At 40.0% G+C, this 19469-nt stretch overlaps 1 protein-coding gene across 6 annotated transcripts in view; it reads right to left on the bottom strand.

Annotated features, from left to right (window-relative positions):
• The window catches only part of lrrc7 (leucine rich repeat containing 7), a 95697-nt gene that overhangs the window by 55144 nt on the left and 21084 nt on the right, over window positions 1-19469 (bottom strand). The window lies entirely within an intron of this gene.

The following is a 19469-nucleotide window of genomic DNA, read 5'->3' as shown; positions in this document are numbered from 1 at the left end:
AAGTTGACGTTAATATGAGGCTTCAGAAGTCTGAGTTATAAAAACTAAAAAAGTGTGAACTTTCCAGAGTTACTGGCTTTTTATTCCAAATTGCTCCATTTGTGTTTTTTGTGCCTCCACTGCAGCTCAGCAAAGAACCGAGGGGAAACAAAAGAGTGAATTTTGCATTAAAAAAGTCGGTACTTTTGGGAGAAACTCAGAATGAGGGTCTGTGTTTTGCTTCCCATCTCTTGGCAATCAAAACTTTTGCAAAGTGCATATGGGCATTTGAGCGTTATTTAGGGCAGACTTGATAAAATATGAATCAGTCCTTTAAAGGGATAGTTAAGATTTTTTTGTAGTGTTGTTGTAGGAGGTACACCTATATATGAGGACGAACTACAGTAGCAATGAACTCCCGTGAACAAGGTCAGTTGCAAAACTTATTTTAATCACAAAAAAGGACCACCTTAGATAAATCACTATCAGTTTAGGTAGGCCTGGGTGATATAGCTGAAAAACCTATCACAATAATGATGTTTCATATCGGTCTGTATCAATAATTATTGATGACATAGGTTGTGACTGACAACATGTAGCATACTCCAAGGGGTGGAAGCCACTGAAGTGATAAAATTGGTAAAAATCACAATATTTTTGACCAAATACCTCAATATTGTGACAATATTGATAATAAGATGTTTGGTTCTTTCATAAAATATAACCCAATGAGATTTAACAGCGATAAAACAGAGATAAAACAGATAGAAAATCTTGGTAAGTTCAGAAAATTACATCACTTTGCAATGCATCCTTTAAAACCAGGAAAAGACAACACTTATGCCATATCACGATGTAACGATATCCAAAATCTATCACGATATCTAGTCTCATATCACGATACGATATAATATCAATATATTGCCCAGCCCTAAGTTCAAGTGTACTTTCACTACTTTACCTTGCCAATATGGGAACAGAAACCGCAGATACATAAGTCAAATATCGCACTTTCCAAACCAAACAGACTCACAGTGATTTTATCTCACAGAATAAAGGAGTTGTTGGTCTAAAACAGCCTCCATCAGTTCATTTTTTTGGTGTTATTGTGTGACTTCGGCGAATCCAAACTAACCCTTTAAAACACCAAAGTCACACAGAAACACCAACACATTAACCAATCAAGCAGCAGTAGATGAGTAACTCCAGTGTTCTGTGAGATTAAATTGCTGTTTTTGCCAAAAGAATCCGGTGGCTTTAGAAAAAGCCCTATTTGGCAAATATAACTGCAGTTTACAGTCAGAAAAAGCTGTCTGACAGCAAGGTAAAGCATTTAAAATATTCCTCAAAGAGAATACAGCTAAACTCATATCGATTTTTTAAAGGTGGTTACAATATGTTTTTTTTTTTTTTTTAGATTATTTAGCTTCTTACATCGGTGCTCCTGCTGCTTCTCCAAGCTCGGGCTGTGCCGACCACCGTCTACCGGAAGTAGTGCACTGACTACGGATAAGTACCTTATGTAACCTGACTTAAAATAATCCAAACTTTCCCTTTAAGTCAGGCTGATGTGGGATCAACATTAGTTTGAGAGCTTCAGATGCTTTTTTGCTGCCAGGCAGGTGTAAAACCCCGGACAGATGGGTAACACTGCCGCCCCTCGCCAACCATCAGTTACCCAGCTTACAGCAGTGTGAGGCACACACACACATACACGCACACACACACACACACACACACACACACAGTCACTCTCTTCAAACAACAAGCCAGAGCCATATAATTAGACTGAATCCTTTGTAATTCTGCGACAACATCACTCCATTACACGACTCCATTTAAAAAGCCAGCGGCTGAATGGCAGGAGTAGGCTAACTATGGGTATTAAAATCCTTGAGCGAGGATTTATCATTCAGCTTTATCATTTCAAACCCAAACGCTTACTACACTCAATCTACTGACAAATAAAAACGTTTTAATGCCAGCTCTTTCAAATAGAACAAAGAGCGAATCTCCAGTTATCTGACTGCCGCCTTAATTTCCTGTTTGATCTGGATGGGCTGAGGACAGGAGAGGAGAAACGGAGTAAAACGTCAACAGGAGGTGATGAGGAGGGTGGCGTGAAGAGACGTGGGGGGGGGGGGGGGGGGGGGGGGTGGGGGGTAAAAAAAAAAGGGAGAGAAGATGAAAATGGGGAGGTGAAGAGAGCAGAGAGAGACAGAGCAGGAGGCTCAGAGATAAGATGTGCAGCTTTATCTGTCTATAAACACACACATGTCCAGTTGCACAGTGTGACCAGATGAATCCAGAAGATAGACGCAGTGATCTTGAACACTGTGAGGACACTGTCTTATCTGCTCCTGTTTGTTGCTCGGCCAGTGAAATCTGATAAAAAAAAAAATAAAAAAAAGATCCGCCGGGACTCTTTATCTAAAAGGGTTGGACCATTAAAATCAATACATTCTTATCCACAGTCATGCTCAAAGCGGGCGTAATGAGGCGAGCCGGGATTTACTGTTTGTCTACAGTATGTGTAAACCCGTCAGGCGCCCACACCTCGGACCACGGGTTCTTGTCTAACCCTTCATGTTTACAGCTAAAAGGTAAACCTGGGTTTGTTTAGCACCAGGGAACAGGTGGGATTGAAACAATGAGGATTACTTGGATCTAAAAAGTCAGGTTTTTTTTCCTTTTACTTTAACATCTGTGCGGTGGTACAATGAGCTGTCTGAGTTGGCAGTCTAACCCGAAAGAAAATGACAAAAAGAAAGGTGAGGGGGTTTGCATGTACAAAATAAAGATCAGAGACAGGTAAAAACACTGAATTTAAGAAAAGTCAAAGCTGATTCGATAAAACTTTGCATGCAGTGAAAGACAAATGTATCCGAGGGAGAGGATCTGTGCAACTTTAAATTTGATGGGTTTGTGTTCAGAGACTGTTATATTATTTTAAAATGCTTTATCTACATCCAACATTGTATGTTTTGAAACACACTAACATACTTCACATTATGACAATCACCTAGATATCAGTGGAATCGACTGTGAAGTTTTATTGAATTTGATGCTGATGACTTATTGGTATGTGTCTCAAACTCTGTTAATATTCAAAATTAAAACCTTTGTTGACCATTAATGTAGTCAGTTATGGAAACTGACTTTCACTGGTGCCGAATTGACAGAAGCTGAATGTGTGGTGTTGGACTTAAACTTTTAAATAGTGCTGTATTACGCAGACACACCTTAAAGTGGGTACTTTAGATAAACTTGCCAAGAAATTGAACCACAGAGTCAAAGAAAAATGTTCATTTCTGTGGCAGAATTTATGCACAAAAAGTACATTTTAATCTTTAACAACGGTTTAACAGTTTTCAAATTTCAAAAGAAATACCATTTTGTTTTGGGTTAAATTTTTGCTATTTTCTACGGCATGTTCATAATTGTCTTCCTTTGTCTGAAGGTTTGTGGTATCAAGATTTCTTTCACACTTATTGAGGCACTTTTTTCTTACTTTAGTCTTTCAGCATAACAAAATGGAGCATAAAAGCAATTATGAAAAAAGATTTTTACCATAAAAATGCTCATTCAGCTCAGCAATACAAATAAAGGCATTTTCGTATATCAAAATACGATGGTGCCATACTTTAACATGTTTCCCTGATCTTCAATACAGTCCTCCCTGGAGAAAAAATCACCAGCTGCCACATTACAGTAGTACTAGTAAATTTTAGTAAGTAGTTGTAAGCAAACTTAACATTTAGACATGAACCATGATAGCTTCACATTCATATATTGAGATAAATAAAACAAATAACAATAATTACTGTCTTTTATTTGCATAAAAAACATGTTGTTGTGCTGTTTTTCCAACTGAAGATGGTAAAAAGTACATATACTGCATATTTTATTACCTCCTAACATGTCACCACAACGAGCTGCAGCAGTCTCACCATCAACAGTTAATGTTGTGCTAATAGTTTTCAGGCCTGGAGCAGAACACACATTTACGGGTCAAGACATCCTGCTGCTCCGCATGGGATCCTCTGCACCAAAGATGGTCAAACAAAGCCACGGGAACTATGCACTGTGACACAACACACACTTCTTTCCATTCGTATATATATGTGCCCAACATGTTTAAGACTTCTGTTCATGTTTAGGACTCTATAATCTCCTCCCAAGTATGGCTGTCCAACCAGAGGAAGACACAAATGTATGCTTTTAAATGTGGACCCCAGGAAGACTAACGGGCAAAGCTAATGAGGATCCTAACAAATAAATGTCAGATGACTCCATCATAGTTAAACAGCAGAACAAGAAGCATGTAGGGGTCTTTTTATTGGCTGAGTAAGCAGGCAGTCTGAGTGCTCGCTTGGCTGAAAGCTACATGACTAAAGGTGTGAAATGGGTTTAATGCGTGCTGCATCCACTTGACACCCCAGCCAAGAGCCACATGGACCAGTACAACGTTCCAAACCAGGAACACTGATCACAGCTGATATGATCTTTAGGTTCCCTGTAACCCACCACAGATCAGAGCTCTTCTGATCTCATTCGGAGGCTTGGCTTGGTCTGCTTTTCTTCTTCCTCTGGTAATCTGAGTCATGAAGTCCATTCATTTCTGTCCATTGATGATTAATCACACCACAACTAAAACATTTGGTTTCCCACCCAACAGGTGGTGAAGGACACTCTGAGAACTGAGGGTTCCACAAGGGTTCTTCCTGAAGGGCTTAGGTTCTACACAGAACATTTTGCCTCTGAAGAAGCCTTTTTTTTCCCCAAAGAAAGGGTTCATCAATGGTTCCTTGTAAGATCAAGAAGAAAATAGTTTTTTTAAGGATTATTAAAATTATTGAAGAACTCTTTCATCAAAAGGGTCCTCTGTAGAACCCCCTGGGTGGATTCTAGATAAAACCTTTGACATATACAAGGGTTCTTGGTAAACCCCCCTTGGTGGGTTCCAGATGAAACCCTTCCAATATACAAGGGTTCTTGGTAGAACCCCCCTGGGTTGGCTCTATATAAAACCATTGGAATGTGAAAGGGTTCTTTCATCTAGAACCCTGGATGGGTTCTGGATGAAACCCTTGAAATATTGCATTCTTGGTAGAACCCCTCATTGAAATATAGCATTCTCAGGAAAAACCCCTCAGGTGGATTCGACATAAAACCCCCAGAATATAAAAGGGTTCTCGGTTGAACCTCCTGGATGGGTTCCAGACAAAACCATTGGAATATTAAAGTGTTCTTGGTAAAAACCCCTCTGGTGGGTTATAGATAAAAAAAAAATCATTGGAATATAAAAGGGTTTGTGGTAGAAACTTCTGGGTGGGTTCCCTGGTAGGTGGAAAGATTGTGGCTAGAACCCCCAGACAAGGTTCTGTGTGGAACCATTTCACCATAGAAGGATTCTTCACAGATGTTTCTAGGTATAAACCTTTATGTTGGGTTCTAGATAAAACCCTCTGAAAATGGAACCTTCAGAAAGAAAAACAGTTCTGTTTTTGGGACTGAAGAACCCTTTATGGTTCTAGTTAGCCTTTATTTCCAAGAGTGTGATTTAAAATAATTACAGGCCGTCTTTAAGACATCCAAAATGACCCAGTATGAAGCAGTGAAAAGTATTGTGGTTATTGATTTGTTGAAGTCAATAGAATAAATATCAGCACACATTCTGTTAAACAATCTGTCTTTATTAGCCACTGATACTGCAGCTGCCTGATTATACACTCAGTCTATTGATGTCACAGCTTAAATATGCAACGAGAGAGGAGACTAAAAATAACACCTTTTTTTGTCAAGAGAGCAGAGAAAAAGAGCGGAGAGCTGATGTTAGGATTAGGCCGCTGGGACAATGACAAACATCAGGAGCAAAATGGGAGACTGTTTACGTGGGCAACAGCGAGTGCCGACCGCGGGCACTCACCTTCATGACACTGACACACCTCTGGAGATTTTACACCAGGAAGAACCCAGAACACGGACAAAGAAGATGCAGAGAACAGGAGGATGTAGAGCTGCTCGGACTAGTGTTTCCTCCAATATAAGGATTTCACTTTAAAAGATAAAACAGCTTCTACAGTATGACTACATTAACACAATATACCAGCATTTGAGTTTTAAAACCCCACATTCAGCTGATTATATTTTGTGGAAGAAAACTGACCTAACTTCAAAAATCTTTGCCTTTTCTCTCCGTTTCCTTGTGTTTCTCATGCTCTGTTCAACCCCGTCTGTATGAATGAATGTAAGGGGGGCACACTGAAGGGTTTCCAGCCCAGACTCCCAGAGAGCCCCCCTCAAAAAAAAAAAAAAAAAAAAAAAGAGAAAAAAGTAGGAAGAGAGTCAGAGCAAGCCGGCACCAATCGGGTGAAAGTAGGAAGTGAGCGTGGTTGGCTGTGTTGGCTCTCGCTGCTGCTATGGAAACAGCATGACAGAGCAGACTGACTCTGCAGAGGCATCGCTACATGTGCATGTGCAAGATCCCGACATGCACGTCGTGTACACGCACGCGCACACACACACACACACACACACAATTTCATTTTCATAAAAGAAGTAAAAATGTGAGGAGTGAGAAATTTGGCAAGAACTGCAAATATACACCCGCCCACACACACACACACACACACACACACACACACACACACAGCCTCCCACACACATTTACACACTACTAAGGTGATGGTAGAAGTATTCAGATTCTATACTTCAGTAAAAGCAGTAATACTATAATGTAAAAATACTCAATTACATGTACCCTTCTCCTACTCCTATCTAAGTACTTCACTAATGGTGCATTTATGTGTGAACAGTATTTCTGCAGTGGTGGGTTTGGGTGTTTCTGTTGTTTCAAGTACAACTTTAATATCATAAAGTATAAAATATAAAATAAACAAAGTCTCAAATTTTCCTGAAGAAAAGGCAACGATCTGAGCGCTGATATTTGGAGAAAGGAGGCAAAGACAGACACTCCTGTCTGCATCAGTGGAGCTGAGCAGGTGAACAGTTTTAGGTTCCTGGGAATCAGCATCACAGAAGGACTGTCATGGACATCACACATCTCCACGCTGGTTTAAAAAAAAAGGCTGAGAAAGGGCTAGATTTTTCAAGAAAACTCAAGAAGGCAAAAATCCTGTGTCAGGTTCTTATTATGTTCTACAAAGGAGCGATATGAAGTGTCCTGACTGGGAACATCACACTCTGACATGGGGCGTGCACCGCCCAGGAGAGGAAGAACATCACTGGTACCCATCTACTGAGCATCAGTGATACTGGGAAGAGAAGACGTCTGCACAAAGCTGGCAGGTAAAACCATTTAATGCACACAAAGTTCGGCTCAAAGTTTAATCACCGTTAGCAACATTAAAGAGCAAAGCCGTCAGAGTTCACACCACTTCCTAACTGGAGGCGATGCGAACGAGTGAGTGAGCGAACAGCTGATTGCTTCAGTTTTCCTAATAGAGGGCGTGCTAACCTGCTCCGTGCGTCAGTTTCACGCGCTTCCAACCTGTTTTATCTGTTTAAAATCAATGTGACATTTCTCATTCCTCAAAAAGGATGGGGTTTGGAAGGAAAAAAGGGAACTTTTGGAAGTTAAGTAAACTGTCCTCCAACTGTACAGAAACAAGTCTCGTATGTGTGGACAGTTGTTCAGGCAGGAGATACAGAAGTATCCAGACTGAAGAGCAGCTTCTTCCCTCAGGCTGTGAGACTGCTTAATTCATCCTCACCACTCCTCAGTATAAAATTGTTTGTGTTATTTTCATCTCTTTAATCAAGCTACTTTATATTTTTAAAAATGTTTTTTTACTGAGTAGCCACGAAGAAACTACATCTCAATCTCGCTACATAACCTCTTGTGTAATAATAAACACATTTACCTAGTACCTTGTGTAAAATAATTTCTGTCGATATTCTTATTTTGTAGTGTAGTAAAACATTTCAACCAGTATTTAATTTAAATCAACTAGTTAAAAATGTTCTATTACAGTAACAAGCTTCTGTGTCTTAAAACAAAAAGAAAAGCTGTAGTGAAACACTAAAATCATTATGTTTATTTTAGCAATTTGTTGATTTGACCTGATAAGGGGGAGATTTGTTTTCACTTAACAATGGATCTGGTTTTAGAGGATGATTATTTGTTTTGTAATAAAGATTTACGGGGATTTATTGGCAGAATATGCCATGAATGCAATATCAGCATGTTGCACCTCCATGTTTCTACAGTAGCCGATAATGGACAAACCAGACACTGGCTCTTGATAACAGCCTTGTGCCCTTTTCACAAGTTTATACGTGGTTCTCCAGGGAGGGCGGGAGGATTCGTTAGTGATCCGCAAGATCATTGCTGGATTCCTACATGTCCTACACACTGGTCCTTTCCATTAAGATGAGCTGCAAAATTTCCATTTCCGTTTAATATATAAATGTAATGAAGTAAAAAGTACAACATGTCCCTTTAAATAGTAATACTAAGTAGTACAGTATACAGTATCAAGCGCTTAAGTAAATTAACTTAGTTACTTTGCACCAGCGCTAGCATATAGTCCACCTAGTGTCAGTTCTCTTCCTGAATTTCACCTCAAATGGTCTCTTTTCTCATTTCCTCCCTGCTCTTCATTTAAGTTTGTGTGTGAGTGAGAGTGTGTGTGTGTGTGTGTGTGTGTGTGTGTGTGTGTGTGTGTGTGTGTGTGCCTCCTCCAGCAGCAGCTCGATAGGGTGAATTCCCCAGGGTCCCGTGACAGCCATCACTTCACGTGCAGCCTTGTCGTCACCATAGTAACGGCTGCCATAGAGACCGTCTCCCAGGAGCTGGGTGTATTTTTACTCATTCTCTCTCTCTCTCTGTCATAAAACAGAACATGCTGCACTCAGTGGGCGATCGCTCCACATTTGGCGTCACTTTACATAGACTCAGATACATCAGACACCTTTATAGCACCTGAATACGAGCTTCAGAGCAGCTTCTCTCCTTCTCCGGCTCTCTCTCTTTGGTTTTTCGTAAAGGTGTGAGCGCTGCACTCTGCGTAACTCACCCCGGGCTTCTGCACTCTCTCACAATTAAACTGTCACACACTGTCACGCACACGCACATGTGAAACACGGACACACATAAAAAAAACGCCCACACGCGTATAAATCAATGAAATGACAGACACACACTTTTAGTTTATGATTACTTTTGCGACAGTGATGGCGAGAGAAAATGGAAGATCCTGTTTCACATCCCAGTGATTCACATTGTCAAGCAAATCCCTGAGCAGTGTGTCGGTGTGTGTGTGTGCGTCTGTGTGTGTGAGACTGTGTATGTGGGAGGCAGTTAGCTAACTAGCAGCCAGGAACAGCTTGTTCTGTCTTTTTTACATTCATTAAATAACCACTTACAGCAGTTACCTGCACCAGCACATGAATACAAACACACAGTTAGATTTATTTGTCTTTTGTTCTGAACTGGGACCTTAATCATCTGATAACTTCCTGTTTGAAAAGCCGGCGTTCCACTAACAGCGGAAATATGCTGCATTCAAAGTGCTGTCGTGACTCATTTTGTACTAAAATAATGAGAAAATAAAGTTACTGAACGTTGACGCAAAGACATATCTTATGGAAAATAATGCATATTGATGACAGACATTAAAGGGATAGTTTGGGTTTTTTTAAGTGAAACTTTATGAGGTACTTATTAGCAACACTAGGTGGTAGTTAGCACCATCGTGGTTTTTCATAATATTTTCATGCTTGACATTGGTGGTGGGAAACCGCTGTTATATTCACCAAATATCACTCTCTCCAAAACAACCAGGCTTCATCGGTGAAATCAGTAATTTAGCCACACAGAACACAGGCACTGCTGGTCTACCGCTGCCTCAATTAGTTTGTTTGTGTTACTGTGTGACTTCTGTGTTTTGAAAATTTAGTTTGGATTCACCAAAGTCATACAGTAACATGAATAAATTAACTGATCGAGACAGTGACAGACCAGAGACGTCTGTGCTGCGGGAGGCAAATTTATTGTGTTGAGCTCGAGAGTGATGTGATACAACCATGGTTTCTGCTTGCAAAACGCCGACTACCAGCAACGTAAAGCAGTAAAAATATTATGAATACAGCATAAACTTAAATTGGTTTTGATGTTTTGTGTTTCTTTTCTTTGAAAATCCAGGGATATCGTCCCTCCACACATCACATAAACAGGGAACATGCACAATGAGGAAATAAATGAAGACAAATATTGAACTTTTTTGTGCATGCTGAATATGACTTTATCATCATCATCACAATTATTAACAATGATTAACAATAACTGCGATAACAAAGGATTCAAGCTGGATTTAAGTAAAATAAAGGTCAGCATGATAACATCACCAAACTTGTTAGTTTATTTCCCCTAGATAGTTCACATTCATTTATCTTTCTTTCACTCTGTTTCTCTCCTGGTCATCCACGCCCCTCCCTGCAGTGGCTCTGTGCCGCCCGAGGGAAGCCTGCCCCCCAGTTTGGAAACCACTGAGCTACTCAGCTACACAGCTCACACTGGAGACGAGGTGCACCCTGGACTGGTCTCCAGTCTGTCAGAGGTCTGACATATACAGATTGAACTATTCACACCAATAGGCAATTTAGTCACTGATTCATCCAATCTGGATGCCTTTAGCCTAAAGCTGCAACAATTAGTCCATTAACTGATTTGTTGATTATCTATGTGGGGAAACTGTTTAAGAAAAAAATGTCAGAATTCTCTGCTTCCAGCTCCTGGTTTCTTCTGGTTTCTAACTGGTCAATGATGGAAAACTGTATATATTTAGTCTTTTGTTGGTTGGAATAAAAAGACATTCAGCCTTTTCTAACAATTAATTGCAAAAAATAAAAATAGAAAGACTAATGCGTGTGGAACATGCAAACCCCACACATGAAGGCTTCAGCCAGCAGGTGAATTTGATCCCAGCACCCTCTTGCTATGGGCAACGACACTGAACGCAGCATGACAGCGGATTTAGTAATTAAGTAGGGTGCAAATGAACTGCCGCTCAAAGCATGACACTGACAAAGTGGTCAGTGCTGTGACAGAAAGGGATGGGCTGAAAGTTGTTAAGTGTTTACTTGATCTTGGAAGTTCTGCAGTGATTTGCCAAGAAACTGACAAAGAAAATCTGACGCAGTCGTGGAACAGGGAGTGAAAGAGTTGATAAGAGTTGCACAAAATAAACGGCAAAGCATTTATTCTGAGAAAGACACTATTCCTGCTGAGCTGTATACATAGCAAATGAAAATGAATATCCCTCTGATATTCGCATTTACATGCAGCCCTGCATACTCAAATTAACATAATGGCATTTGTCTCATGGTTTATATTATATATCAACTTATAGCAAAGCAAATCCAAAAACCTGCTGATATCCAAGTTTGCCATCATGTTTACGAGCATGTGTATTTCTCCTCCCGACCAGAAAGTTTGACTTTTCTTTTGCGCATGCATCTCTACAACCGTTTATTTACAATAAACAGGTAACAGGCATATTCTGAATGTCCACAAACCTGACTATATACCAGCATATCCCACAAGTTATCCAGAAAACCCTACATTATATGTATATATGTATATATATATATGTATATATGTATATATATATATGTATATATATATATATATATATATATATATATATATATATATATATATATATATATATATATATATATATACATATATATATAAAATATCCAAACACAACATGACCCGTGTCATTATTTGGAATATTGTCATATTCGGAATAATAGTGCAAAATTAGCAGGCATGGAAACGTAGTCATTGTAGTTTCTGAGGATCCCTCTTTTGTAAGTCTCTTATCTCCAGAGCACAGACAAAAACTAAGTGCTACATGGCACAATGTCACATAAACTGTTGGAGAAAGTTGCAGTTTGCGAGCAGCGACACGCCCACCGGGACGAGCGAGAAGGTGATGACATGCGGCCCTGCAAGAGCAAGCCAATGCATGAAGGGAGAAGACATTTCATAACACAATATGCAAATGGTTTGTGAACAAAGAGCCACCCACTTGTGAGTAAATTAGTGAACGCAGTGGACAGACATATGGCTAAACATCCGCCTCTAACCTCTTGTATAAGAGTTTGCAGCTGCACAACAATATCATGCCACATCCACCTTTGCTACTGAAGGAATCACTCATGCAATTAAGAGTTATCGCTGTCAAGAAAACATAACTAACGGTCATATACTTTATTATTCCTGGTGAGGACAAAGTCTGAAGGAATCACGATGCAGTCTCGTTGAATCATGGTCCAGGCGTTTTCACACTCAGTCAGTCCAATCTGCCTGCCACAGTGGCTCCAGGTGGCACGTCTGTAAAACTCAACGACCCTTACATCACTGACACTAAAAATAACAATCGACTGACGACAACACAACGCAGAACAGCTGACGATTCACCTGCACCCAAAACGTGGGAATCAATTATGCTCAGGCGCATGAATGAACAAATACACAAAAGCACCAAATGGGTCACACCAGCGTTACCTAAACTCAGCCGCGGAATGACCTGAAAAGATGTTTCCAAAGTGCCCACGTTCACTCCGGACTGGAAAAGTTTAGGGCCGTTCAGTGGCAAATACAGACAAATGACAGACACAGACAAACAGTGGGATATATAAATAGTATGCAATAAAGACAGATAAACAAGCAGCCAGACAGAGAGAGGCGGCGTGACAGAGAGTCGTGTTCCAGAGAGGAACATATCTGGGTTACTGCAGTGATTTTCTAACATACAGTACAGTGTACAGAGTATTGACTGATTAAACAATTAGCTGATCAACAGAGAATTCAATTTGGTAATTGATTAATTGCTTTAATAATTTATTAAACCCAAATGCCAAATATTTGTTGTTTTCAGCCTCTAAAATGAGAGGCTGCTATGAATGTCTTTGGGCTTTGGACTCTTTGTCCTTCATCGGATGGATTGACAGTAAAAGTACAGACAGGAAAGACAACAAAGGCCCACGGCCTGAGCTGAACCTGGGATGGTTATAAGTGATGCATTTTAATCACTATAGGCCATCAGGACACATGTGATGAGCATTATATAGACTAAAAAAAAAAGGTTTTCAACCCCAATAAAGGGTTGCAAGATCAATCTGTCTTATCTCTTCAAAACTCCAAAGTATTAAAATAAATAAACAGATGCAACAGATGACGAGGGCGTGCAAGTAAACAGTTAATCCATTTAAAAAGTTTGCAAGTAGTTATCTGTTGCGCGATGCTTCAGTCGAAAAATACACACAGTAAGTCTGTGTCAAATTTCATTAATTAACTTTAATTTTTTTACAAAACCATATGATACGTTTATAAAATACACTTGATAAAGATTAAACAAGTTTTTGGCTTGTGATCATTCACAGAAAGATCAGTGTGTAGGTTGAGCTCCTTGTTATGTTTCAGAGTTGTTTGCATTTCCACCAAAAAGACTTTTGTCTTCTAAATTGTTCAGATGGTTTCATTTAAAATGCTGTTCAAGACTGAAGGAGGTTAGTCTTGCGATATCAGACAGTCAGAGATCTCACCACCTACTGATCATCTGGGGATTTCTAAATGTAAAATAGCTGCTTGAGTAGAAGCGAGAATGGCCACTGATACACCCCTTATTTTTCAAGGACACGTTTTCAAAAAAAAAAAAAAAAAAAAAACTCTCATTCTCCTCAATGGTAAGCACATGACTTGTGCGTGTCATGAAGGGATTTGCGCTGCAGGGCAGAACTCTCAAACTGTTTCCATCCAGTCTTTGCAGTGAAAGCTGGGAGATTGTCCTCAGTTTCTACTGAGTCAAGTATTTAGAGAAACTGACTTGTGAGTCTACAAAGAGGTAAAATTATTGATTATATCACAAAAAACAAAAATTAGAGAAAAGTTAAGAACGTGAATACAAAGTTGAGTTTCCTCTCCCGTTAATCATCTGATGACTCCTCAGATTTATCTTTTGCCCCTTTGGAGGAGCCTGACCCCTATGTTGGAAACCCCTGGACTGATCTGCCCAACTGCATATAAACTAATTAAAACTGCAACAACAGTACGATCCTGCTTATGACGCACCTGTTTTTTTAATCACATGCTTTTACTTTTTATAGTTCAAGTATATTCAGAAAATACTGCTGTACTTTTACTCAAGAAGAATTTTGAGTGTAGGACCTTAACATATAATGGAGTGCTCTGACATTAAAGGGATAGTTCACCCAAAATGAAAATTCAGTCATTATCTACTGACCGAGTTTCACAGGAAAACGGCAATGCTATTTTTAAGTGGCTATAAAACAGCTTCAGTTTAATACCGATGCCTCTATATGACCTACTTAAGCAAGCAAAATAAGCTGCTTGGAGGTATTTGCCAATGGGTTGGATTCTCCATGAAACGTGTTTTCATTTTCCCAGACAAAGCTGCAGAACAATATATGAGCCAGTTGAAATGAAGAAAAAGGAGATACTTTTATTTTTGACGTTATATTTTGTGGCCATTATGGTGGAAACACAAACACTTTTGTCCATAGTAGCTTTAATACAGAAAAAGTTAGGGGCCATTTATTATGTTTCAGATGTATAAGAGATGTTAGCAGTTCTACTAAAAACACATTTTCCCTCTAAGCCGCACAGATGGTTTTATTTAAATAACTGTTTGTGGCTCAAAGAGGTGATATTATCTAATACTGCACAAGAAAAACAAAGATTAGATAACAGTTTAAAGCATAAATATACATTTGCATATCAAAACTTTGTTTTACTGTCTTTCCTCTCCTCAAATTTATCTTGTGACCTGCGGTGGCCTGAACCCTTGGATGGAAAACACTGGACTGAACTACCAAAATGTATATAAAGAAGTTAAAACCAGATACAACAGTAAAATGTTGCATCTGATTTTCTTCTAGAGTACATTCAGTACATTACTGTGATTTTAATACTGCTCTACTTCTACTTAAGTAAGATTTTGAGGGGAGGACATTTACTTGTAATGGTACTTTTACTCAAGTAGACGATCTGAATAGCTCTTCCACCATTGTAAGTCTTGTCTTTGCTATCTCTTCTAGGAAAGTTCAGCTATGGGAGTTTGTTTAATATGAATGTCTGAAATACACCGGAATTACCCTTTAAAGATCAGAGGTACTATAAAACAAAGGAGGATGTGTCCTCTTATGTTTTCATGTGAAGTGATGTCATTATAAACACAAAGCGGCACTTCACAAACATTTCCAGATCGACTTATTTGGTTTTTCTTCTCGAGGCTTCAGTCGTCCAACTGTTCCTCAGTGCAGCTCACAGAGAGGAGACTTTATGTGAGCCGCTCCTCTCCCTCCTCTCCTTCTGTCATCTCTCACTTTCTCTCCCTCTCTCTCTCTCTCTCTCTCCACCCTGTTTCCAGGCCAGTCTTTTTATTTTTTCTCCTCTCTGTTCTTCCAGGGTTGTGCTCAGTGGCCCAGTTCTGCCTGAGACGCCCCGGCACATCTCCTCTTTCTGTCTTCTCTCTTTTCCCTTTCAGGCTTCTCTCTTTCTCTCAGCGCTCTGCCACCGTCTGTTTAACTTTCTCTCTCGTCCTCTCTTCCTCCATCCCACCCCCTACCAAGATACAGAGAGGGAAGCCATCTTAAATTGAGAGCAGTACTTTTTGTTTCCTCTCGACTGGAGCGCCTCGATCTAAATCCATTTTTAAATTCCAGGAGGCGATCCACTGGAAAGACAAACTTATCATCTTGTGTTTGAGAATGAAGAAATCTCCACAGATTGAGTTCTCTGGTCTCAATCGTCAACAGAAGAAAAAGTAGATCATAACTTTACTTTGTGTTTTTAAAAACTAAAGTTTGTCTTTTCACACAGAACGAACTCTTAACTCAGTCTTCAGGGTCTTCAACACCATAAACTAGAGGTCAGCAACCCAAACTGAGCCTGACATACTGTGGCTTCAGGACACGCTGATTTTAATAAAGATGTAACGTGTGACTTGTCTGACTTGTCCTCACTCTTTGTCCAATACAGCAGCTTGATCAGTGGCCATGTGCTTCAAACTATGATGCTGTCAGTAGTCCTGCAGCCTCAGTTCTGCATGTGCAAAGTCAAGTTAGCAGAAACAAATATGCAGGTTAGAGAAGCAAGCTTGGGACTGTGCAGGGAGGGAACAGGGCTGCACAATTAATCAAAACTCTATCCAATCCAATATGGGTTTCTGCAATTTTCAAATTGCAGGAAGTGCAATATTTGTTAAAGGCAAAACGTGCATCATAAAACTTTTAAATTAATGAATGAATGTGAGGCAGAGATGTCTTGTCCTACGCATCAGATTCTGCAGATTTAAGAAAACATTTGGTACAGATTACTGCAAAAATTAGCATTTTTATTTAACTTTAATTGCATTTTAACGTTTTTCAAAGAAAATAAAAATTATCATTACCTCTAATATTGCAAATAATCTCGCAGTTGCAATGTCAGTCAATATAATCACAATTTAGATATTTTTTCGAAATCACTCAGCCCTGGTGGGAAAAGTGAAAGGCAGCACTTTTGAGGGCCGACTGCTCCATTAAGAACGGCTCAGCGGCCAGCAGATCAGACTGGGGTTGTACTGGGCAGCTTCTAGGTGTGAATGTGTCACTGTGTGAATGTGATCTGGGTGTTCCTGCAGAAGAGAGCATCCCTCTCTGTGAACCCTCCCTGAATAAATAAAGGCTTAAGAACAACAACAACAAAAAACATTCAGGTAGACTTTCAAAATAAGGAAACAAAAACTACTTGGATTAAACAACAAAAGCTGCTTGGTTAGGTTTAGGTTTGTGTTGTGTTAAGAGTGATAGAGAGGTTTATAGTCTCTCTTTCTCATTTCCTTTCCCCCAAACCCTTCAGACTGGTTTTTATTGAGAAATAACAACGAGGTGTGGTTGAGCTGTATGTTACTGTAATGACGTTACCGACTTTTGGTTTCACCCAGGACACAAACCCCAGTCTCCTGGGCGAAAGTCCCGTGTTTGTTTGACCCATCCATCCACCCAACTTCTCTTTACACTATGTCACCCGACCTCGACAGCACATCAAGCGGCTCCAGAAATGACGCCAGAGGCAAACAGTGTCTGAGCTTGAAGCGCAGGGACACTGACCAAGCCGCCACATTTGGCATTTGGGGAGTGAGAACAGGCTGGACTGACTTCATCAGTGAGTTTAACTGTGTTATGGATGGTAATTAACGGAGAATATAAATATATACTAAAACATTTATCTAATTTCTTTTTAGATGTTAAATGGATGCTAACAGGACCCCTTTCCACACCCAAACACAGGGTGAAGGGAAAAAAACTGAAAGAAAATATTTGTTAAACTAATTCTGAGAGTGTTATTATAAAGCCCATCAAGCCAATCGTCAAGGTTGTTGGCTGATACGGTGAAGTTGTAGCCAGATGTGCTCCTCAGCTGGGACCAAGACAAACGTTCTGGATAAAAAGGCCGAAAGAGACGCACGCTATCTGACTGCAGGCAAGATATTTCAGATGTTCCTCTGCACCAGAATCTTAAGTGTGATGCAACAAAGCTTTCAGGTTTAGTGTGAAGCCAAATCACACTATATCACACGCATACACTCTAACTCGCACACCCTCTGAGAAAGACAAAATTAGCGCTGAAAATAATTAATTGTTGCTTTGAATTAACTCACTTTGAGCATTTGTAGTTTTATAACCAAACACGGATGAGAATGGGGAATGGGAAATGGGGATTATAATAAACTTCTTAGACTAATCTCAAACAGAGAGGACGGAAAAAGAAGCTCTTGAATTGATTCTTGATGTCAATGTCAGTCTGTAAGAGTGTATTTCTGGTGACATGTGGGCGTGCGTGTGTTTATTTGTGTTATTTAGCTATTTAAGGTCACCTTGCCATGCTGGTGTCCCAGCAGCTTGTCCAACGCTCAGAGCCCGAAGGACAGAACACACACACACTAACATACACACACACACACACACACGAACGTCTACTATTACAGTCTCATGTCTTCACACTGTCGACCTAGAAGCTTTGAACTATTCATAGATGATGGTAAGAACAGGGCGACACTTGTTATTAAAAGTTTTAGGTTGATGTGAATTAACATTTTCAAGACAAGATATACGAGCGCTCTGTTATCGAGGTACATGCAATGTACCACTTCAGGTAAAGTACAGTCTGATCCACATTAACAGTGTCGCCTGAATGTGTCGAGAGTCTAACAATGTGGAACTGTCCAAGCCAAGACATTAAATTTGACTCATCTTTTTTTTTTATTGTGAAATACGAGACAGTTTTACTTCTTCGGGTGCTGAAAAGGGAACATCACTGCTCACTGCTCATACATATATGCAACTTTTCTTGTCGTAATGGCTCCCATGAAATAGGTCTTTAACATGTGGGGGGACTGCCCAGCGTTTCTCCCAGGGGCACGCCTGATGACAAAATGATCAGCTCGTCATCAGCTCGCCGTAGAAGCCAGATAATGACCGACTGATTTGAATCAGGTATGTTTGAGTGAGCGAACATCTAAAACATGCAGGGCAGGAAGTCCCAAGGACCGGGGTCGCAAAGCACTGCAAAGGTGAAAATTCAGCTAAATGTGATATAATACATGTACTGTGCAATGTTCCCCACTAAATAAACAACTTAAATTTGGATAAAAGGAGCTGAGGATCGAACTGCCGACCTTGTGGTCCCTGTCCTGGGGGAGATGTCTGTTCCTTTAGCAGCTGAATGCTTCACATTGTTCACCAAATAGTCTGCTTGATTTTCTCATTTAAAACTGTCACGCCCAGGACACGGAGCAGCCCACGTGTGGCATGGAAAGTCTTGCTTTTCTTCTCAGCACACATATTAACAAGCAAGAAAAAATATGAAATACCTTCAGTCTTCACTACATCACACTATTATACTACATTAATGAGTCTGGACGGACATTGATGCTAACTGCAGCTTCACTGGTTGGTGGAGACGTACAACTGTGAGGCAGTAATCCTGTTTTTTTGACTGTCGTGTTTTATACGACTATCGTCAGCTGACTTCTCACTCTTCTTAAGAAGCCACTCGATGCTGTTTCAGCTCAGGACAACGTATTTGGGGGGTCATGTTCATGTCGGCTGAACTTTGCACATCTCTGCTGGTTGCAGCTGTGGTGGCATTGCAGTAGGTGCTTCACCTTCTATTGCCTGGCAGAATAAGCACTCTACTGAGTGCATTCTTCTAGTTTATTGGTTTGATTGATGTTTTACTACTAATAATAATAATGTGCGCTTGTACTGATTATTGAAAGTGACTGATCAGGCTAATTATTAGCTAATACTGTTTTGTCTTCTTATGTTGTAATTACTACTTATTGTTATTGCATCATCAGTTTGGGCCTTCATGCCCTACATTCATGCTCCAATAGATCTGTATCTATCAAAAGCCAAAGTGGCCTTGTCCTAAAAACGACTTAATACCA

The sequence above is a fragment of the Lutjanus erythropterus genome, chromosome 7, assembly GCF_056507025.1.
Source record: "Lutjanus erythropterus isolate fLutEry1 chromosome 7, fLutEry1.hap2, whole genome shotgun sequence".
Taxonomy (NCBI): Eukaryota; Metazoa; Chordata; class Actinopteri; order Lutjaniformes; family Lutjanidae; genus Lutjanus; species Lutjanus erythropterus.
The sequence above is the reverse complement of the archived record's forward strand: the minus strand, read 5'-3'. Positions and strand labels throughout refer to the sequence as shown.